The sequence below is a fragment of the Alligator mississippiensis genome, chromosome 5, assembly GCF_030867095.1.
Source record: "Alligator mississippiensis isolate rAllMis1 chromosome 5, rAllMis1, whole genome shotgun sequence".
Classification (NCBI taxonomy): domain Eukaryota; kingdom Metazoa; phylum Chordata; order Crocodylia; family Alligatoridae; genus Alligator; species Alligator mississippiensis.
This window is the reverse complement of record NC_081828.1, coordinates 150,308,629-150,332,402: the sequence shown is the minus strand read 5'-3', so window position 1 is coordinate 150,332,402 and position 23,774 is coordinate 150,308,629. Positions and strand designations below refer to the sequence as shown.

General features: G+C 44.5%; 1 long non-coding RNA gene across 1 annotated transcript in view; it reads left to right on the top strand.

Annotated features, from left to right (window-relative positions):
• LOC106739562 (uncharacterized) overlaps window positions 1-23,774 on the top strand; it is a 136,315-nt gene that overhangs the window by 59,733 nt on the left and 52,808 nt on the right. The window contains exon 6 of the long non-coding RNA XR_009462594.1: window positions 8,248-8,421. This is a non-coding gene — a long non-coding RNA (uncharacterized LOC106739562). The remainder of the gene's footprint in view (window positions 1-8,247; window positions 8,422-23,774) is intronic.

Below are 23,774 nucleotides of genomic sequence, written 5' to 3'. Positions count from 1 at the left end.
ATAAGAGAGAAGGATGACATTCCAGCTCATTATTTTTGAGTTCTTAAGGACCAGTGAGTGAAAATAAGAGTGAAAAGTATCAAAAACTAGAGGCAATACATAAGGAGGGCAAAGGCGGGGGGCACATGCCCCCTCTGAGATTGGCCACTGCTGAAGCCACTGCTGGCTTCTGTGGGTGGTTGCCGTCTACACCCCCCTCCCCTCACCGCTGACCCTGGCAGCTGTGGGCGGTCCCCATTCATTACCATGTTGTGCCCCCCCAGTCTCAGGAAGCACCAATCATTCATGGCAAATTTTTTTTTTTTTTGCACAGGTAATGAATCAAGCTGGATGAGAGCTGATTCTTCTGGCTCATGTGACATTTCAGCATTTCAAAATTTGGTTTAATAGTCATTCAGAAACTTACACTCTCTTGCACATCTTGTTGCTACCCTGGCCCCCTTGAGAAGCTTCCTGTACCTACCCACTCTTGTTCTGCATGCCTTACACCCAGAAATGAGAGGCTGGAGCTAATCCTGGGGTATACTCTGCTTTAGAGATCTGTCTCAGATATGTTGAAGAGTGCCAAGAGTGCCATAGCCCAGAATGGTTTTACCATCTTGTTCCTGGGCTTGGTGTTGGCAGAAGTGTGTGGTCATGATGTGCTTTGTAGGATGTACCCAATGGATGGATTCTCAAGGGTGCAGGGAAAGTAGCATAGCCAACTCTCTGAGAGAGTGCTGGCTCAAGTACAGGCACCCAGAACCACTAGGATGAGGCAGTATAATTTAAGAGACCTAGACTTGGGGCATTGACTCTTGTGGTCTCCCTTAAACTCTATTGTACCAGTGGGTAAATCATATTCAGATGAGACACACAGAATAACACAAAAGAAGGAACAAAATAACTGAATGGAAAATGTGGGAGAAGGCCTGGTCCCATAGGGTAGGGTGACTGTTCTTTTGGGCCAGGTACCGATGTTACACTTTTACTGGTATGAGTGATTTGAAACCAGTCTATACCCATAACAGAACAGAAGTTTGGCGCACACAGACTGGTTTAAAAAAGGCGGAACCTGGTCTAACTTTTGCCCTCCCCTCACCCCTTCACAAATGTGTGTTCTGTTCACTTTGGCTAGGGACAGACATTGAAAAAGCCTGAGCCTGAATTGATACAATCTTTGCAGGTTAGTCTAACCTGGCTAGGCTGAACCAGTTTGTAACTGGACAGATATTCTCTCTGGATTGAGGAAGTTCAGGCACATGCCTGCGGTGGCTCAGACTAGAAGCCGGGGGATGCTAGAGCAGCATTTCCTTCCCTTCCAATGTGCTGAGCTGAAGTGGAAAATGGCCAGGCCCTGGCAGGACCTCTGATTAGGGAGGTCTGCCTGCACCATCCCAGGCTTTTCCCAGCTGGTTTCTTAAGGGACGGGAGTGTAGCCAGCCCCCAGCTAGCACTCTGAGGCAAAGTGGGGGTGTGCAGTGCATGCATCTGTTGATGATATGGAGCTTTTCAATCTCCCTCCCTGCTTCTTTATACTGTCTGCAGCAAACTGACAGGTGAGCAAGCCAGCAGGGGGCTGATAACAGTGTTTATCACCCCATCAGCAAAACAATAGCCTCTCTCCATTAGTTCGAGCTCTTCTTAAACAGCTTACCAGCTGACCTGTTGATTAGCTTCAAAAAGCCCTAAGCGGTCACTGCTCTGTCTGCCTGTCCCAGTGAAATTGGAGAGACACACACACAGACACTTCTCGTTATTAGCTAGCATACCACATGCCTAGGGTCTGTGGGGCTGGAGTCTGTGCTGTGGGAGATGGGAGGGAGCAGGGGATTCCTGCTTGAGCAGCAAGGGGGCAAGGTAGAGCAGGGGGAAGCCAGGCAGACCCTGGCTGTGCCTGCAGTCTCTGCTGGAGCTCCAGCAAGGGAGCAGAGGGGAGGGGCTGGCTCTGCTGTGGAGCAGAGAGCCCTGCCCAGGCCAGAGAGCATGCTGGGATGCTGGGGAAGTCTGGTTTATGTTAAACCAGCAAGGGGTCTGGGACAGACATTGCATAAACTGGTTTGACCCAAATCAGGTAAGTCTGATACTACATTCAACCAGATTTATCTCAAACTGGTTCAGCCATTTTCAAACTGTTTTATGTGCACTAACATCTGTTTTGTTACAGGTTTAAATCAGTTTCTGATCACTTAAACTGGTTTATGTGTAATGTCTGTCTCTAGCTTTCAGGTCTAAGCTACGCCACTTACAGAAAACCACATAACTTAGATGGATTCTGCCTCAGCCTTTTTGAATGTCTGTACCTAGCCTTGGTGTATGCCTACATGGCACAATGTAGTGCCATATAGAGATATTAGAAGTAGCTTTGAACAAGCTAGGGCACTGGAAACAATATTGCTATATTAGCATAGCACCCTGCCAAAGTAATTAGCCCTACTTTTGAGTCTTTCTATTTTATTTTGTTTTATTTATTTTTATTTTGTTTTTCTTTCATTGATTATCCTGTACACATGCCCCTTCACTAGCCTGTACAGAAACTTGTAACTAGGAGCTTCTTTCAGGACAACGAGCACATAATGTTTTGCTTACCTAGTGCAGATGAAAACCAATTTTTCTATTTTATGTCATGTAAAAGTCATTCTTTAACTTTTGAGACCTTTACACATGCAGGAATAGTCTAAAGGCTGGGTAGCATCTGCCTTTGAAAGTTTTATGGAGCTATTTGTGTGGGCAGATTTAAGGATTTGTGGAGTTACACAGTAGAAAGAGCAAAAAGTTCTTCACCTCTCAGATTTCAGTACAGTAAACCAACATCTAAATGGGTTACTGTCTAGCAGTGGTTCAGTGAATAAAGCATTTTTATTTCCCGCTACAAGTGTTCAAGTTACAAACTATTAAAATTTATTCTTCCTGCATAAATGTATTTCACACAAAAAAGGTGCAGGGGAAGAGAGAAGTGGGGATATAAGTTCTAATGCATCCAGCCCACTAAAAAGTGCTATCTTTCTATTCATAAGAAAATTCTCAGTCCTGTGAAAATGTTTGAATCTGTGAACATGCCAGTAGTCTTTTTCTATAGAGCACAAGCTCTTCTCTTTATCTGTCTCCTACCGTGGGCTATTTCTCTTCTGGTTGTCACTATTTGCAGTCAGCATTTACCTTTGTCCTTCCCCAGCTGTTGGGAGCAGGGACTTCTATAGTATTGAAGTACTTTGCCAGGCCCAGCTGTGTCTCCAAGTGTTATAAAACCTAAATAAAACATATAAGGCAAGAGCTTAGGTCATGCAGTTGAATATCTGCAATCAATCTTTACTCAGTTGGGAAGTATCAGTCATACATAGCATTATATTCTATGGTGAGAGCCAGCGTGTTACAGCAAGGATTACGTTTAGAAAATAATAAAAACAAGAAAGGCATTATTTTCACACTACTTGCCACAAATGCACAAATCCTCTAAAGGCAGCAACATGGCACTTACACAGCCTGATTTGCCATTCCTAGGATGTGGTATTTTAGGTGGAAGAAAGAAAGACTTTTATCCTTACCAGCGTTGTTCATTCATGTGTGAAAGTTGCTAAGAACTGAACAGCAGGCTGAATCAAAAGATGAGCAGACTTGTCAGGGAACAAAAAACCTCAGCGTTTTGCATGGTCCTGAAAGCTCTCATCTCTCATTGTCGATATTTCTCCAGAGAAATTGGGTTGGCTGAGATGGAGGTGCCATGCAGGATTGGGTCCAGGGCTTTGAATAGGTTTGAAAGAATGAGGAACTCCTTCATTCTCTTTTCTTCATTCTTTCTATGATGTAAATTAAAATTGACCTGGAGTCTTTTCTCTGATAGCTAGCTCAGCCTCTCCCTACCATTTAGACCTGAGGAAGGAATCCTGATGCCCAAAATCTTTTCCAACACCTCTTCAAACTATGCAGTTGATCCAATAAAAAATATTGCAAAAAATCCTTGCCTCACTCACCCAATAAATAAATAAATAAATAAATAAAGCTTTTATTTCTTTTCAGTCTTATTTTTAAGCAGTTCTTTTTCTGTGTAGGTCCTTTATATTATTCCTACCATCCCCCTGTCTGATCACTGTATAATGCTGGTAGGGTGGCTACTTGCTTCTTTCAAAATTTAATTAGGGAAAATACAAGTAATTCAAATTCTAATAGAAAATAACATTCCTTTTAAGTATTTCATGCTAGGGCTATCAGTTTGTGAGGCAAAACAGTCTTAGAAGCTAAACAGTATTCATGCAGAAACATCAACGATGCTTACAGTGACTTTTTGCTATGTAGAAGCAGCAAATAAAGAGAAAATATTTTTTTTTTTTGGGTGGGGGAGCAGTCTTTTCCTATGTTCCTATCAGAGTAATAATGTATGTGTTTAATTTATTATACCCTATGTTTTGATATATTAGTGTAAGGCCTGAAAGCTCCTATGTTCTTTATAGCATGAAATGGAGTGATGACAATCACTTGTGACCTGGCCTAGAGTTCCATGCAGGCTCCTGAAAAAGAGAATGCCAAATAGATGGTCTTTGGCTGCATCTGCCCTATTGGAGCTGTATCATCAGTCCCTGGTGCTGCCTGTGGGTCTTGAAGTGACCCACAGGCAGCAAGTGGCGTGCACCAGAAGGACCCACATACTGCACCTGGCACCCAAATACTTGATTTTTAGGTTCATCAAACCCTCTTCTTGAAGCATAGAAAATGCTTCATTTCACTTTTAGATTTTTATTTTAATTTTAAACAAGTTTTACAATTAAACTTAGGCAAATTTACCCTTTGTCCCATCAGTTGAAAATGAAAAAATTTAAATCTTTCATTTCAAACAATGTTTTAACTTTGATAAAGTTCTGATTCTTTGCTGAAATGACTTACCACATTTGACCAGGAGTCCTGACTAGTTTTAGTTAACTCAAAACCACATTCTTTGGTGAATAATGTATTCATTTAAAATAATGTTTCCAGCTTTTGTCTTACTGCATAACAAATTCAGCACTTTCCCAAGCTCCATCTATATTACAATGCAGTGAATAAGTATTTTTTCACTAAAGAAAATACAAGAAACACATTGTAGGGGGGAAGCCTATAATAGGCAAATCATCTAGTATTTTTAATACTGGCCTAAAGGAAAATGCTGTTTTGATGGAAAATGAAAAAGAAGCCTTTTATGTCTGACAATAAATTCAATGCAGTAAGAATTGTGCTTATGGCTTCAGAAACAGACCAGCTTGAAGCTGTGATTAATATACTTTCTATGACATGTACAGGAAAGGTGAGACACTTCAGTCTGATTCAAAGCTGAGCGAGGACAAAGGAGCTGACCATCTGAAACCTGATTCTTGCACTTGCCATTCTTTTTCTCTTTTCCCACTCCCCCTGGTGCTTTTCCTTCTATTTTTATCTTTTTTCCTTTCATAGGCATGAGGTTTTAACAAACTTCATTTCAGCTTACAACAGCAATCAGGGAAAATGGAAAGTAAAAAAGTCAGACATATAATAGGAATAATTTTACTTTTCTAATTTTCAAATGTTTCACAGAATACAGTTGTGGTGTGTTGCTATTCTTACGATGAACACACAGGATAATGTACCTTTTAAAAAGAGTGAGTGAGGCTGAGAATATGTCACATATTGTGAGATGCACCATTTGTGCCATCCAGAGTATTGATCTTAAACTCACAATTGGTGTCTGTACTTCCTGATGTGATGGTACACCTTGTCTTATGATACTTAAATTCCCTAGAAGATGTAACGCAAATAGGCTTCTGGCAAGTACAGTTGTAGAGTTCACTCTGCTGAAGTGCAGTCCCCCTGGTGTATGCTGTGGATGAAATGCACACATTCTAAAAGACAGTAGTTGAAAAGATAATTGAGAGGGTAATTTCTCAAAACTTTCCTCATCTGTTGTTAGCAGGATGGCTGGGGCACTATCCAGGAAGCAGAGGATTATGAAACCCTCTTAAGGGAGATTCTTGAGTTTTTGCACAGTTGGCTTAGGCAGGAAATTGATTTGGAAACACAGCTGTAGTTCCTCATGGGGGAGTTCTGACAACATCCTCTGGCTATTGCTGATATCCATAGGTAAAATATGGTAATATTTAATTCACAGGAATTTTGTGGATGTCAAAGAGGCTGTAAATTTATTTCAGATTTTTTTGGGGTGGGGGTGGGGATAGGTTTTCTGAATCAATTTTGGAATTGCTTCCTTACCCACATTTTGTTTTTGCTGTGATATCAGGGTAAGTTTACACTGCAAGCTGCAGTGCCATATAGAGGTTCCCAAGGTAGCTTTTAAATAAGCCAGTGGTTCTCTATTTTTTTAGATTTGAGGCACCCTTCATTTGACCCTCCATAACTTTTGTGAATGGAGCAGCACCCCATTTCAAAACCTAATTTATTTATTGCAGTGCTTACCTCCTTGCAGAAGGGCCAGGCAGTGGAGGTAGGACAGTGGCCAGGCAGGGATGAGTCTAAGCCTGTCCTTATCTCCTTACACTTGTTATTGGAAGATCTCGCAGCACCCTAGGATGCCCCATCACCCTGGTTGAGAATCACTGAAATAAGCTCATTGGCTGAGCCCAGATGTATGTGAACATTTGGTTCCCCAGGGACAACTAGCAGTGGTGAACCTTGTGCTGCCACTGGTTGTCCCTGGGGATCACCAGTGCTATGCACATGCTGGCACACAGCAAGTTACCCTGGGTAGGGTAGGGGAGGCTGGGGCTAGCACTGGGCTGGCCCCAGCAGCCTTACCTGGGGTCCTGGGGGCCTTCTGGGGCTGCAGTAGTGGCGATCCTGCCACGCAGGGCTGGGCTGGCAGTGAAGCACAGCTCCAGCCAACCAGGCTCTGGCTTTGGGCAGCACACGCTGCTGCCACATGCTCAGCTCTTCTTTTTTTCTCCATGGTTTTATTTTGACCCCTGGATATCCAGGGGTCAAAAAACTCTCCACGCTGCTCCCTTGCAGCACAGAGAACAATGGAACACGCGATATGTGGTGCTGCAGACGTGTCTGCAGTACCACATGCTGCACAGCTGCACTCATCTGAACGTGGCCATTGGTACCAGGAGCAGTCTAATCAGAAATCCACGTGTGCAGATTTGCCCTGTTTCTCAACTAGTTTGGACTTCTAGCAGCTGAAACAATAACATGACTATCATGAGCACCAGACCAAGTACATCAAAACTGGGTCAATTAGCTTGCATGGGTCTTTCTTGCAGCCATTAGGCTGACTGACTGCAGTACAAGCTAAAGCAGTGTAGTGTAGATATATTGTCAAATTTCATCTGATTTTCTGTGAAATAATTTAGAGTAGGGGTTCCCAAACTGTGGTATGTGTACCCCTGGGGGTACACAAGCCATCTCTGGGGAGGGACATGGGAGAGATTGTGTAACAGCGAATTTAATTTCATTATAATAATAATTGGCATTTAGGGGTTAAAATATAAAATGTTTACTGGTAAGGGTATTGGGCAGCTGGTAAATCTGGAATGGGGTATGAAATAAGACAGAGTTTGGGAACCTCTGATTTACAGGATATTGCAGAACAACACTGTAATATGACACTAGTAGTTACCACTCTAAGTTACCCCATTTAAACAACTATGAAGTTAGGTGTAAAGCAGGGCTGTCCAACTTCCTATCACCTGAGGGCCACATGCCCCACAGACCGGTCCAGCAGTAGCTGCATGCTATAGGGGCTGCACCAGCATGCAGCGAGCATGTGGACACTCTGTATATCCTGCTGCACTGGGTACATGGGCCCTTCCCCTTCCCACCCTTCCTCACTGTAGCAGACATGTGGGTTCTTCCCTCCCTATTGTCCAGCACCGCCCTCAGATCCCTGGGTGCAGGCTCCTCTGTTAAGCTGTGCCACACTAATGTCATACACCATGGATTTCATGGGCAGCACAGGCTGTGCCCCACTGAGTGGTCTCACCCCGTAGGGCAGGGTCAGAAGCAGACGGAGGGGGAAACCAGAGCAAGGAGAAGCCCAGAACCTCTGGCTGCTGCTGCGGCTGCACTGATGGCGAAAGTGGTGGTCAGGTAGGAGCCCAGGGTCCACAAACTAACCCCTTGCAGCCCATGGGTCACCAGTTCTGGTGTAAATGACAATTATTGTGACCTTTCAAAACAGCTATTGTTTATATTTTTATTTGAAAGCAGTTTCACCATTTAGATGCATCTTCCATTAAGGACAATTGAAGATGGCCTATGTTAGAACTGGTTGGAAACTTTACAGTTTTGTTGATGTTGTTTTTTTAGAAAGGATGCATCAAACCAATGGTTTTGGTGGAATTGCACATACCGGGATGAAATTTCTAAAATCTGAGAGAGCGGTACTCACACATCCTAGAAGAGCCAGTGACCTAGGGGACAGGACATTCACCTATAATATGGACAACTAAGGTGTACAAGTTCTCGTTTGCCCCATCCAAGGTGAGTGCCTTAACATTTGGGACATTAGCTATTCAGGGGTGGGTAAAAAGTCTTGGTTTTATTCTACGGTGGTGCATGAAATGTTTTGAAATTTTGAAAAACCATCTAACAAAACTTGTTATCACCCAGTCTTACTAGTCAAAACTTCCTGTTCTGCTTTAAAAAATGTCAAGCTGTCAGGGCAGATCAAGAGGAAAATGGTCTAGAGTAAGCATGTTTGATGTGGAGGAGGAGGATTAAATATGAAGTGATTGGGTTCTTTTTCCAGTATATTAAAAGAATTGCCATTGCAGACCCAGAGGCATATACAGCCATTAAATACAAATGCTGTCAAAAGTTCAGCTTCCCCTGTACCATCTTCTTCCACACACAAAACCCAACCCACACAAACCAACAGCCTCAAGGAAAAGCCTCAGTGAAAACATGAGTTGCAATGTGTCCTGACAAGCCTGGGCTTTGTTGGATCATGAAAAAAGGAGTATCAAAGTCAAAGGCTCTTTGTTGTAAAACACCCTGTCTTCAGTCCCTTGAGTTCAAAATGCAGATGATCACAATTGTCAGGATGATTTACTAAGAGGACCCTAAGAGAAGCTGGGAGGTGATGTACACAGGAGGTTATAGAGCTCTGTCATTAGTGGCATCCAGAAATAAACTGGTAGTGAATGTAATCAGCCAGGTGTAAATATATTTTACATGAGAAGCCCCACTATGTAAACAAAATAACTGAACTATGCATTAATTGAAATTTCTAAATGTTCTTCAAGGGTAGCAAATGCCCATTTTAATAACTGATTGGAACATAAATGATTGCTGATTAGCTACATCCAAAAGGAAAGGATATCATACTCTTTTTGATTGCAAGAGATCTGTCTTACTCTGTCTAACTGGCTATGCCAAAGGGTCTTAGAGCCTTTTGTCCAGTCTCTGTCAGGGGAAAGTCAGCCCTTCAAGGCATAGTCCCTAATACTGCAAAACCTCATCAGCAAAAGTTAGCCCCTGCCACAAACGGAGAGGGGAATAGCTTCTGGGAGTTTTCTTCAATCTACCAGCCTTACTTCTCCCTTAATTGAATGGAGCTTTTGCCAATTTGTTCTCATTTTAAGCTGGACACTGAGAAAGCAAACAGATGCGACCATCTCATCCCCTACACTAAAGAAAGGCAGAGCTGAGTATTAGTTGCAGGCTGATGGTATTGTAGTCTAAGTTATGTCTCAAGCTTCTTGTAACACAATGGCTTATATCTCCTTAAGAGGGGGCAGCCAGCCTCTTTGAGTAAATGCAGCTGTGAGGAGGCTGCTGATAAAGGATTGACTGGGTGGGAGATTAAAAACCCCAGAGAGAAGGGCAGTATCCTAAGGGAACAGATGTGAATCAGAGGCAAGTAGTGGGCTGAACTGTGTGCTGTGCTAGGGTTAGAGCCACAGGGGTTCCCTTGCAGTTTCTGGGACTGGAGAACAGGAATACTGTTTGCTCATTTTCTTTGTTTAAAGACCCTGTTTTATTGGTGAGGACTGGCTGAGGAGCTTTGCAGGGAAGAAAGCCCATCTACAGATGCCTGTAGGTGAGGCAACTGCCTTACACTTCCTCTGTGGTTTTTCTTATGGGTTGTATATAAAGAACAAGAACAATCCTGGTGGCACAAGATGGTCCCCAAAGCAGATGAGTGTTTGGTCAGTATCTTCCTTTGAGATTTAAGGGAGAACCACAGACTGCTTGAGCATGACTCCCATCTACTCCTTCCAAAGTGAAAGGCATGAGTAATATCTTATCTGCAGGCTCAGACTGCTGACAACTATACACCTGATCTTAATATAGAATTATAGATCACTAGCATTACACATAAACTGAATAGATTGCCCTTCACAGATTTTTTTTACCTGTTCAGTCCCTACTTGGCTAAAGTCAAATATCAAAAAGTTACCTATTGTTATCCATAACAAAATTGTATCCTCTTAACAGACTGTAGTAAAAATAAATTTTAGACTATTAATGAATTTATTTTGCTTTCTGTGCTTTCATTACTCTGTTCTGTTGTTCTTTCCTAGAGTGTTTACATTCTTCATCTCTGTCTTTCCATTATTTCACTTCTCTCTTCACTGACTCTGTTCCATCTCTTTCAACCTTCAGGAAGTATTTTTCTCATACTTTCTGCCCAGTCTGTCTAAGGCTGCTGCTGTGTCTATATGTAATGCAGTATTTTTTGTATATAATCAATGGCAGCAGGGGGAGAAATACGTTTTTTCAGAATTTTCCATGTGTTGACCTTTCCCTTCTGTGAATAGGTTCAAACCCACAAGTCATAAAGTCATGATATAGTTGGTCTCTTCCTGAAGGATATCTGCACTCATCAAAAAATCCAGTGCCTGGCTGGAAATCTTTTTACAACATTAGAACAGCAGGGGGACTTTGTGTCCTAACTGAGGAGACTTGGCAAAGCTGCATGGGCTCCATGCCCAGTTCAGAGCTACTAGGCTCTACCCTTTCACTAACCTTAACTTTACATTAAATTGTTTTAGAATAACTGTATAAAAATAAACTGCAAAAGCAGAAATAGGTAAAGAAATAGGTAAAGTACGTGAACTCTAATGGGTGGTGCATAGTGCCATCATATTTGATTTCTGTAGGTTTACATCTGGGATGAATTTGGCTCATTCAGTCTTGTGCTTAAGTAGTTTGTAGCCCATGTCCCCCCAGACAGGGGGGACAAGGCTGAACTCCTCAGTGAGTTCTTTGCCTTAGTGTTCCTAAGCGAGGGGCAAACAAGTCTCTCGCTGGGATTGTAGAGAGGCAGCAGCAGGGCGCCAGACTACCAAGCGTAGATCCTGAGATGGTGCAGAGGCACTTGGAGGAACTGGATGCGTTTAAGTTGGCAGGCCCGGATGAGCTCCATCCGAGGGTACTGAAGGCACTGGCTGATGTCATTGCACAGCCACTGGCGGGTATATTTGAACACTTGTGGCGCATGGGCCAGGTCCCGGAGGACTGGAAAAGGGCCAATGTGGTCCCCATTTTCAAGAAGGGGAAGAAGGAGGACCCGGGCAACTATAGGCCAGTCAGTCTCACCTCCATCCTTGGCAAAGTCTTTGAAAAAATTATCAAGGCTCACATTTGCGAGAGCCTGGCAGGAAAAATTATGCTGAGGGGAAACCAGCACGGGTTCATAGCAAGTAGATCATGCCTGACTAATCTAGTCTCTTTTTATGACCAGGTTACAAAACACCTGGATGCAGGAGTAGGGGTTGACGTTGTTTACTTAGACTTCAGGAAGGCCTTCGATACGGTATCCCACCCCATACTGGTGAACAAGTTAAGAGGCTGTGACTTGGATGACTACACAGTCCGATGGGTGGCGAATTGGCTAGAGGGTTGTACCCACAGAGTCGTAGTGGATGGGTCAGTATTGACCTGGAAGGGGGTGGGCAGTGGGGTCCCGCAGGGCTCGGTCCTTGGACCGATACTCGTTAATGTCTTCATCAGTGACTTGGACGAGGGAGTGAAGTGTACTCCGTCCAAGTTTGCGGATGATACAAAACTGTGGAGAGAAGTGGACACACCGGAGGGCAGGGAACAACTACAAGCAGACCTGTACAGGTTGGACATATGGGCAGAAAACAACAGAATGCAATTCAACAAGGAGAAATGCAAAGTGCTGCACCTAGAGAGGAAAAATGTCCAGCATACCTACTGCCTAGGAAATGACCTGCTTGGTGGAACGGAAGTGGAAAGGGATCTTGGAGTCCTAGTAGACTCCAAGATGAACATGAGTCGTCAGTGTGACGAAGTCATCAGAAAAGCTAATGGCACTTTATCGTGCATCAGCAGATGCATGACAAACAGATCCAAGGAGGTGATACTTCCCCTCTATTGGGCGCTGGTCAGACCACAGTTGGAATACTGCGTGCAGTTTTGGGTGCCGCACTTCAAGAGGGATGTGGATAACCTGGAGAGGGTCCAGAGAAGGGCCACTCGTATGGTTAAGGGCTTGCAGGCCAAGCCCTATGAGGAGAGACTAGGGCATCTGGACCTCTTCAGCCTCCGCAAGAGAAGGTTGAGAGGCGACCTTGTGGCTGCCTATAAGTTCATCATGGGGGCACAGAAGGGAATTGGTGAGGTTTTACTCACCAAGGCGCCCCTGGAGGTTACAAGAAATCATGGCCACAAGCTAGCAGAGAGCAGATTTAGATTGGACATTAGGAAGAACTTCTTCACAGTTAGAGTGGCCAAAGTCTGGAATGGGCTCCCAAGGGAGTTGGTGCTCTCCCCTACCCTGGGGGTCTTCAAGAGGAGGTTAGATAGGCATCTAGCTGGGGTCATCTAAACCCAGCACTCTTTCCTGCCTATGCAGGGGGTCAGACTCGATGACCTATTGAGGTCCCTTCCGACCCTAACATAACATCTATGAATCTATATCTCTGCTCAGAATGTGAGCCCTGGCAATTGGACCCATGGGCACTGATCTGTATAAGAAGGATTGTTCAAATGTACATATTCTATTCACTGATTGTCCAGAGTTTTCCTCTGTCAGAAATATGTGGGTATGTGCATATATGTATATTCTTGTGTGCAGATTATGTATCTCAGGCACAGCCATTTTTTAAATGCTTCCATTCTGGTCTGACAGATGGTCCCTGAACATCAATCTATTTCATTTTACCCCTTCCAATTTGATGTACAAGCTGGGAACAGGAAAGCTCTGGCAATGAGATGTTGCTCAGTTGAATGGCTTGTCAATGCTCCTCCTTATTCTAAGCTCCTTCTGGTAGAGGGCTGAAAACTTTTCATGCAGAAGGAACTCAACAGGCTATGTCAGCTTGGCTTGGAAGACAAACCAAGTAGGACCAGCTTGCTAACTAATGAGCCCCTTCCATTTGTGTGTGTGCAATGGAGTCAGTAGGCTCTTAAGCATAAGCATGCATTTAGGTATGTGATGTGTCCCTGTGTTGTCTGGGTATGACTTCATGAACCATAGAAGGCAGGAGTGGGCAGGTCCCCCAGAATGCAGGTGGTACATTGATAAGTATGTTGTTTGAAGGGAATACAACTCCAGTTTACTCAAGTTTTTATAAATATATTTAAAAAACCTTAGCATTGTGCACATTGTCTGTGCTGCTAATAATTGTGTGAGTGAACATCCTCCAGTAATCAGCCAGACCCTGCAGAACTGGACTGATACCCCTGCTACTCATATTTATGAGGTTTTTTTTATTGGAAGGGCATTCTGCAGGCACATATAGCTGAAAGCTAGCCTTTGTTTCAGGTACATCTCTGATGTTAACAATGTGTGGCTAAAGGAACTTAACTAAGGCATTGCAGACCTACACTACCAGCAACCCAACAGTTGACTTGCCTGCAACAAACTGGTTAGCCGAGGCCTTTAGCAATCAGGGATAACCAGCTTCTACATTGAAATAGTAGCTGAATATTGTGCTCCTTCAGCTCCATCCTTGGTGTAAGCTCTTCCTTGAGGACTTCAGAAGCCTGATTCTTCAGATGGTAGCTAATGCTGGTTATCCCACACCACCAAAATGATATGCTTAGTCCTGGTTTCCCTGGACCTGATTGTTATTCTGTAGTTGGGAGCAGTTTGGTAATGAGGCTTCCATTGGATTGGTTACAGATTTCATGTAGGCATCTACCTGGGTGGCGAGTGATCCCCTGTCAGCACCCTCACTGCAGGCCTTATTGTGCCTTGATTGGCTTGTCCAATTTAGGCTTCAAAAAGTCCTATAGCATACCCTTACAAAATTAGCCTGAGACATGAATATTTGAACCCTGGTTACAGAAGCTCCTGAAAAATTCATGACTGCTGTATTTCCAAGTAAATATGCTAATAATTGTGCTTCCAGTCCACAAGACTACATCCCAGTGTTATGTGAGCAATGTAGGTGACTTTGGTGTATGCTTCAAGATGCATTGTGGATGAGGAACTTGCTGGTGAACGTGAGCATGTATTATTGGTAAAGATGTATTCTTAGAGTTCAATCAAGAGCTGGCCCTAAGCTTTGGTATAATTTTGTCTCTTTCTTGGCACCCGTCTCACATACATTGAGCCATGTTTTCTCTTAAAATGTCAAAAATTATTTGAGCAAGAGAAGAAGAAATCTTTAGCAAATGACTCTGATATACTTGCTTTAGTTTCCCTTGATAACCATATTCCTTTCAGTGGATAGTAGTCAGATCTAGTTGTAGTCCTTGGTAACACTTGTTAACACTTGCTGAAGGCAAGGAATGCTTGAAGCTGACTAAATGGAGAAAAGAATCTTCCCAGTTTACAAGCAAAAGCAGATGTTATGTCCCGTCTGATTCTTGCTTAGTAATGTGTACTTGGTAGTGCTTAGAGTCCTTATGTGAGATGAGGGCACCCTTATAGTACACATACAAAGCTATGCAAACATAGTAAGAGACAGTCTACAATTCACAATATATATGTGCAAATAGTTGATTATGGGGCATAAGGGTCTGGCAGTTTTCCATGTCAGATGCCCTATGGCAGTTGCCCGTGTGCATGCTCTTACCCAAAGGCAAACATGTCATGGTGAGTTCCTCCTCTTTCATTGGGTGGGGGTGAGAAAGTGAGAAGGGACTAAGCTATCGTACTTTAGCTTCTCCTTACTATGGGGTAAGAGCATGCACCCAGACTGTTATATCAACATACCAGTTGATATGATAAGGCAACATATGAGTTTCCCCACTGTGGTAACTGTTTGTCTGTCCATATATCTAGATGGACAAAATAGAAAAGGAGTGTGGGAGGTGGGGTGGGAAGCAATACAGAGGGAGGTGAAATGCTTTGCCCAAAGTCGCACAGAAGGCTAGTACCAGATTAAATCTCTGGTCCTCTGGCCTGTGGATCAGTGTCCTATTAAGAAATCTGCCTCAATCTAGAATGGGTTCTTTTTTTTCTTCTTCTTCTTTTGTAAATTCTCTCACCTTGAGTAAAGCTATTACCCTCTAGAGGATTTGAACTGGAGTTTGTCTTCATGTCCAAACAGTTTAGAGATTTTCTAATCTTAGTGGTTCTCATCAGTAAAGGTCAGAAGGGATGCCATTTTTCATAGTCAGTCTAGTTTAAAACCTGGCTATAGTTCATGCATAACAACAGTTACAATTTACATTTATATAGCACCTTTCATTCCTTAGGATCTTGAAGAGCTTTATAAAGCACAGGTGGGAATAACTTCACCACTGAAAGGCAGCTATAAATCCCTTCTGAAATACCTCAATCTGTGGGGCAGAATGTAGCTTCTGTTTCACCATGTATGTCATAGGGCTGCTTCATAGCCTGTAGAGAAGTGAAGAAGACTATTATATCCATGTAAAAACACAGGAGGAATGTAAAGCAACCAGAATGTAGTTATTTTAATTGGCATTTGACCTGGACATCGGGGTTGGACATCTTTATTCATGCAAAAAGTGTCAGAAATTCCCTAGTGAGGACTTCAACTTTGTATTTGCCTGGATGATAGCATCTGTAGTGGAGTAGCAACACTTACACCTAGTTGGGGTATTAGTTGTACTGGTTCAACATTTTTCCAGGCTGTTTGAGAAGCCAGTGGCTACAGTTATTAAATTAACTCACTGTCTTACATGCTGACCAGAAGGTCTGGAATGGCGCAGAGAATTTGGGCAACCCAGAGAAAAATCAGCATGTTAGCATCATAAGCACATTAATCATTTTTTATTCCTTCTGAGATTTTCTATGCATCCATTAGCATCCATTTTGTCTTAGCCATATTTTTTGTTACATAGGCATCTTAGGGCCTACCTATGCCTCTCACTTACCATACCATGCAGTGCTGTACTAAACCATGCTGTGCTGCTTCATGTAGCTGCATTCACCTAGTACTGTGCCCTGGCTAGATGGTTTAAGGGAGTGACAGATCCATTAGCTCAGGCACAGTGTTATGTGACTGTAACTACACTGTTTCAAGTCCAGAAGATAGGGAGTGGAGCATACAGCATGTTTCCACATGGTGCTGCCTCACATATCGGTCCTTAAAGGTTTTTGATTTTTTCCAAGAACATTAACAAGCTATTTTCAACCTCATTGATTGTCTTTTTGGGTAGGCATAAAGTTACTGTATCTTGTTTTAGTTTTTCATAATTTTTCTTTTATTAGAAGAAATAAGTGAGCTTAGAGATGAGAAGAGCCAGCCACATACATCTGTTTGTTATGAGCCATAGATGGGTCAAGCTTCAGCACCTGGTGGTGTAACTAAGGCATCTGCCCTGTGAGCTGGCCTGGGGGAGAGTGTCTGAAAATAAAATTACTACTGCTAGCAGCTGTGTGCCCAAAATTGCAATCACGCCAGCAACTTGAAGTTGCCACTACCCCTGCGCCCTGGGATGTTGGCCTTGTTGGCATACTGATGTCAGCACCTCTCAAAGGAGCCAATTATAGACCATTCTAGATTGGGAGAAACTAGTACTCTGCACCTTTTTGAACTACCTAATCTAATTCTGAGAAATAATGATCCTTGTATCCCTCACTGTCATCACTGAAGCCTGGGACTGTCTGACTGACTTTAATGCGATTTATTGGTACTCCGCACCATGCAGGAATAAGCCTGTGTGTCTAAGCTGTGCACAGTCATCACTGACATCTTTGCCATTCTTATTCATTCTGTTGCTCATAAAAGAGACATCCAACACTTTTGTGGAGAACAATGTGCTAAGCCCAGTTAAGAAGCTGGATCTGCTTTAAAGCCTCATCTTGAAGGAAATGGAATTATTAATATCCTTAATGATAATATAAAATAATATTCCTCCAAGAATATAATTTGTTTTACATGACAAGAGGGCTGATAAATGCCCCTGATAAAGCCTATTATTTTTACTGTAAGTCAGAAGTATTGCAATGACAGGCTGAGAACACACTGGCTGCTTAAATGACATATTATTCCAATATTCCACCCCTCCTACCTCTCCCTTCCCTTCTGCTTTCCCCCCTCTGCCCAGGCTTCAGCCAGACTATTGCATCTCTCACTTCGTATTTCACTTCTAAGATTGGGGAAATCCGTTTTTACAAATTATTTACAAACAGTTCAAAATCTGAAGTTATTCAACATGCATGTTTGTAAACATATTTCACTTTCTAGGACACTGAATTGCTTATTGCCTCAATGGACTCTTCAGCTCTTTGTATGTGATTACTTTGCTAAGACACCTGGTATATTTGCTGCTGACTTACTGGCTGATTGAAATGTGCTGCCTCCTGAAGGGGTAGTGATATATCTGCATTCACCTGGTACTGCACCCAGGTTAATTGACTTTGCTGAGTGGCAGAGCCAATTAGGTCAGGCGCAGAAGATCAGATTTCAAGACAGGAGCACAAATGGCACCAGTGCAGTTCTCTGCAGGAACACATTTGCATGCATATGCACAAGACTTGACCTTTCTTCAAATTGATGATATTTCTGACCAATTTCTGAAGAATATTTTAAGTCAGTAAAGTGACTCCATAGTTTTTATTGGCTAGGTCTAGTTGCATCTGATTGGTATTGTCTTCAGATCAGGAGAATTGTAGTGGTGTAGTGAGGGGTGGGAGACCAGAGCACCAGCCCCAGGTGTTTACTTTTGCTAAGTACAGACAGTCAAAAAGCTGTGTAGATTGAACCAACAAGCAAGTGAACAGACATTCACTTTTGATTCTGGAATTACAGCCACATGCCTGCGGTGGCCCAGGCCAGATGCTGCGGGTGGGGATATCAGATTAGGTAGTCCAAAGAGGTGCAGAGCACTAGTCTCTCCCAATCTAGAACTGTCTATAATTGGCTCCTTTGGGAGGTGCTGACAGCACACCTCCCTGCACAGCTGCAGCAGACAGCTTGGGCCAAGGCTAGCCTGCCCACCCTCTATGGGTGCTGGGAGCTGCGAGTCAACTTGAATCTGAAGGGGATCTGGGACAGAAGTTCAGTAAACCAATTTTACTTAAAACAGATACAGTTGAATTTACATCCATCCAGTTTATATTATCTTAAACTGGTCTGAGCCATTTTGAAAGCAGTATATGTGTACTGAGCTTCTGTTGTGTTACAGATTCGAACTAGTTTCTGATTGCTTATACCAGTTTTTGTGTAGTTTCTGTCCCCACCCTCTGTGAGGGTGCCAAAATAGCAGCTGCTGCCACCACTACAGCTAGCCCAGCCCTTGCTTCCACTGCTGTCACCTAGGATGGAGAACTGGTAGTCTCTGGAGAACAGCATATGAAGTTGAAGATTGCATATTAGTTCTTCACTGCCTGTGAGCAAAATGCATGTCCACAGTGTAAGTGTCATATACAGGTGTGGACATCTAAAATGCAAGTCATTGCCACCCTCCACTTGTAACTGCAGAATAAAGGTACCCTGACATATATCAATGCTTGGAGGAAAGTGTAGGTGTGTTAGGGGGGTGGGGGGAAATCCTTTGTATTCCTTGCAGCAACCAGCTTGTTTGTTGAAGCATGCAATTTGTATTAGTAGGTATAGCTACAAATGTTACTCCTGGACAAAAAGGCTTTTTATTATTATTGCTCCTGTGTAGAACAAGCCTCAAGATCTCTTTGCTTTGTTCTTTGAAGTTGTTTTTTGTAATGAAAAGCTCCCTGTCAGCTTCCGCTCTTCCCACCCCCCTCCACTCCCTCCCCCAGTCTGCTAAACAAACTGAGCCCTCAGAGCTTGCTATGACTGTTTTATTCATTGCTTTATACTCTTTCTTAGCACAAGAGCTTCATCAAATATTTTTCAAGGACAACCTTCTTCCCTAAAGGTTTGCTCAGCAGCAATGACAGTCTCATCCAGGGAATCTATTCTGATTAATTTGACTTTAGCATTCGTACTGCTCTAGTGGGGTCCAAATTTGTCAAGGACTTAAAATATATGTATTATATGCCAGGGAAGTTTCACAAAAGCAAAAGCACAATGGGCTTTTTAATTTTGTTAGCTGGATCAGCTCTAGACAGGGTGCTGCTGCTATCTGTCTGGGCAGATTGGAAAGTAAGATAACATTAAGAACAAGACGAGCAAACAAGCTAAATCTCTGTATCCTCACTTAGTCTGAAAACGTGCAAAGAGGTACAGGGGTCTTGTTCTCATTTCCACTGCTCTGTATGAAGGAGCCTGATCAGTGGTAGGACAGCAATGAGAGAATGCAGCCAGCAGGTGGCTGTAAACTCATGAAAATAAAGAACAACAAAGAGCATACACTATGTGGAAGAGGAAACCTGCTGGGCTGGTTGCAGCGGTGGAACAGCTGGATCCTGTACCTTGTGCTTGTTCATCTGTAGTGCTGTTCTAAGCCTTCTGCTTGCAGTCTGTTGTTCCCATTTCATTGGCTGCTCACATTGTGTCCAGCAATACAGAAAGGCACTTGCTATTTTCAGTTCCTTTTCTTAGGGCATGTACAGACATTACACTTAGACCAATCCAAGGGAACATAGATTGATCTAAACCTGTAACCATACAGGAGTTTAGTGCACATAGACTGATCTAAAAATGGCAGAAGCAGTGTAAGGCCTGGTGCAAGGTAAGCTCAGTTCAGATCAATTTAGGTTAGAGCAATGCATCAAACTTGTGTACTGTTTCCCTATTGCTTCAAATTAGATCACTGTCTTCCAGTAGCCCAAGCTGCTCTGCAGCTGAGCACCCAGCAAGCCACACCCCTAGGCTGTCCCAGTGCTGGGTAAGCCTAGCCCTTCTCCCCAGCCCTGCCTCCAGCCATGTTTCAGCTGCAGGCAGGCAGCGGGGGAAAGGGAAGCATCTGTGTCCCCTGCATGTACATGGGATCTGAATGGCACTGCCTGGAAGTAGGACTAGGGAAGCCCAAGGCAGGAGATCCATTGTCCAGTGCCAGGGCACAGACATTCGGTACTTGAAGCCATCTAGCCCTACTCATCTGGGGAGCACTCCCAGACCCAATGGGCCAGGAGGTAGTCATCCAGGGCTTCTCAGACCTGGGCTCCCTGCCCTGTGTGGGACTCTCTCTTTGCAACCTCCCTGTGCTGCACATACTCAGTGCACCATGCCTGGTCTGTGAGCCTGCCTCCTTTGCCAGGCTTCCTGGAAGATCTCCCCTTGGTCTCACAGATGGTATCGAGCGTTCATGAGACTATGAGGCGCAGCAAGTTCTCCACCTTGAAGCATGTGCTTAGAGGCTGCCATCTCACCTTGAGGGGGTTGAAGGCTGACTCCACAGTCATGTGGCACTTGTCAGGCAATAGCTGCAATGCTCCTTTCAGTGGTCCAGCTGCCCTGTGTAGGGCTTCATAATCCAGGGCCTGAGGGCATAAACCAGGTCCCTAAGGATGAGATGGGGGGTGCCAGTGATGAATTTGGGGACTGCAGAAGCGTAGCATCCACTCTCTGTCATCTGGGGGAAGGAGGAATTCTGAAAGACATGGGCATCATGGGTGCTGCCTGTCCAGCTGGTGAAGATGTGGATGAAGCAGCTCTGGTGGTTGACAGCACCCTCCAGGACAACGGAGAAGTAGCCCTTGTGGTTGATGAACACCTGGTGCCTTGGGGTGGGCAGAGGATAGGGATGTAGGTGCTATCCATGGCCCCCATGAAGCTGGGAAAACCCATGTGGCATAAGACAGTAATCGCCTCTTGCAGGTTGATGAGGCAGATGAAGCAGTTGGCTAGAACATTCTGGATGGCCAGTCACACCTCCCAGATGGCCTCTCTGGCCATGGAATTGCTCATACCAAACTTGTTGATTGTAGTGGAGACTGCTGGCAGTGGCCAGCTTCATGGTGGTGATGACCAGCCACTTCTCCAGAGTGAGAGGTAGCCACATGTTGACGTCCTGGCATGCAATCTGGGGGCCACATGGGCAATGATGTCCGTGAAGGTGACCCAGCACATGCAGAAAGTGTGGACCCACTGTTTGTCATCCCAGGTGTCCAGGATGATCTGCTCTCACTAGCTGCTGCTGGTGGCATGGGCCCAGAACTTGCAGTCAGTGCCTTGGAGGTGGTGCCAAAGCACCCTTGTATTCATAGCATCCTGGGTGGCCTTGTCCTTACTGACCAGTTGGAAGTTGTTGGCCCAGGCCAGAGCACTTGGTGGGCACAGGGTGTGGTAGGTGGCTCCAAATGGGATGGCTGGCTGCTGGCTTGGGGACAGGAAGCCATGTCCCATGGCAACCAACTGCCACCTCATGTCTAGATGGCTACATGTGATGTCCTGCAGCCTTTTCCAAGAGTCACGCAGAGTGACAAGCAGGACATGCTGCAGCTCCTGAGTCTGTGTGCTTGGGTGCAGGTGGTGGGGCTCCATGGCAGGGCATGGGCATGCTGGGACACGGAGGCACATGCAGTTCACAAGGGAGGGCACTCGCTCTAGGGATTTTCTTGAAACTTCAGTATGGGGCACAGGGGAGGGTGTGCAGTGACGTGGCAGGGGTTAGGGGTGTGCTTTCCCCCACCTAGCATCCAGTCGGGAGTGGCCTGGGAGCTCAGCTGCATTTGGCAGTTTCTGGCAGCGTGGGGAGCCCACAGTGTAAGCTGGGAGATGTGCCGGAGTGCCCTCTGCTTGCGGGCCTCAGTAAGTGCAGGCTGCTATCATGCCCCGTCCTTAAGGGTGAACATGTATACTGTTTGGTCCTGATCTAAATTAGGCTGCTTAAAGAAAACCGTATAACTTAGATTGAGTCCTCCCCTGACTTTATGAACATGTGTATATGGCTTTTGACTTTAGCTGCCTTAGCTCCTGGCTTAATAACACTCTAGGTTTCTGATCCTATATCCCTTCTGTTTCAACATTTGCTCTCCTAACATTCCTACTCCACAGGCAACATCTAAGTCAAAGATTCATTCCGTTATTTTTAACCTTGTTTTTATGGCTCTCCATCTTATTTTCTCATGCTTACATTTTAGCAATTATTCATTGCCAAGATTTAGCAATATTTGCTTCCAATTACACGATGTTGGCCCTGAATGCCCTTGTTAGCTTAATTTGCTTTAATTTGGCTTGTTGAACAGAATTTATAAAGCAAAAAATAGCAACTGTCCCTCGGTCATAAGCAACGGAAGCTACTCTCCAGAACTTAGAGTATCTGAAAGAGAAAGTAAGGTGCTAAAACAAACTGATTCAGCAGCCTTGCTTTATTGCAAGCTTAGCTAAGAGCATTCTTCAAGGTGCAGACACAGCCTGGGATGACCACCAGAAAGCAAGGGTTAGTGTGACTGGAATAACAACTTTCACAATGAGCTATTTTCTCTAATTCAAAGTGAAAATAATTCGAGCAGGCATTTGGACCGAGTTTTCCTGTCTCTTTCCCTAGTATTAACACATGTTTTGTGAGAACCTTTTTGCAAAAGGCTTGTGAAGAATTAAGAAGGGAAAAACTTGTCCCTTTTGTTTCCAAATGTCTAATTAAATTAGAATTCTGATTGTCATGAATTATCAGTGGGGTGTTTATAATGATCCTTATGAAATTCTCTAGCTGTCTGGCAAAAGCAAATCCCTTCAGTAGGTTAATTAGAATAATGTACTAACTGCAAAGAACTATGCTGCTTCCGTAAGACTGAAGAGGATAGATTCTCTGTGATTTCATTTTTGTGTTCAGCACAGGAAACCATCTTTTAGCTTCCTAGTCATATGGCCCAATTGCCTGCTTTAATGCTAACAGGATGCTAGCAGTCTATTCAGGAAGAGGGGTAGCCAGAAATAGCTACAGTTTAATCTACTCTAGTACATTGGGGTGGGCAAAATATGGCCCATGGGCCAGATCCAGCCTGCCAATTGATTGTATCCAGCCCATGGCTGCCCCTGTGGTGCTTCACATGGGGCTGAGCCCTGCCCGCTCCTGCCCAGGGCAGCGCATGCTGCACTCCTGCCCTGCATCCACTGATGGGACCACTCCAGCTACCACTTCCCAGTGGGGCTGCTGCTGGTGCTAATGCAGCCACCCAGGTACTGTTTGGGTCCCCCTGCCTCCAGCAGCTCCTCCTCCTCCTGCCCCTGCTGCACCAGTCTGGGCAGTAGGTAGTGCACAGAAACAGTGGTGACAGCCATGGCAATGTGTGCAGGGCACCACATGTCCAGCCAGGTAGGGGGGAAGCTGCAGCTGGGTGGCTCCTGCCACAGTACGTGGGCCTCCAGCCCCAGCTCCTGCCACCTTCCACCCACTCCACCAAGACAGCTGGGAGCTGGAGCTAAAACTGGAACCCCATGCACTGGGGCAGGAGCTGCCTGGCGTGGGATGGGTGTGGGTGTAGCTGAGAGCATGATGCAGGCTGCTGCAGGTGGGAGAGAGCAGGACTTGGCCCCAAGCAGAGCGCTGCAGCAGCAACTAAACCTGTGGGTCAGATAGGGGGCACAGATTACACCTACACCTGCACTGCACTGCCCTCGTGAGCTCTGCTCCAC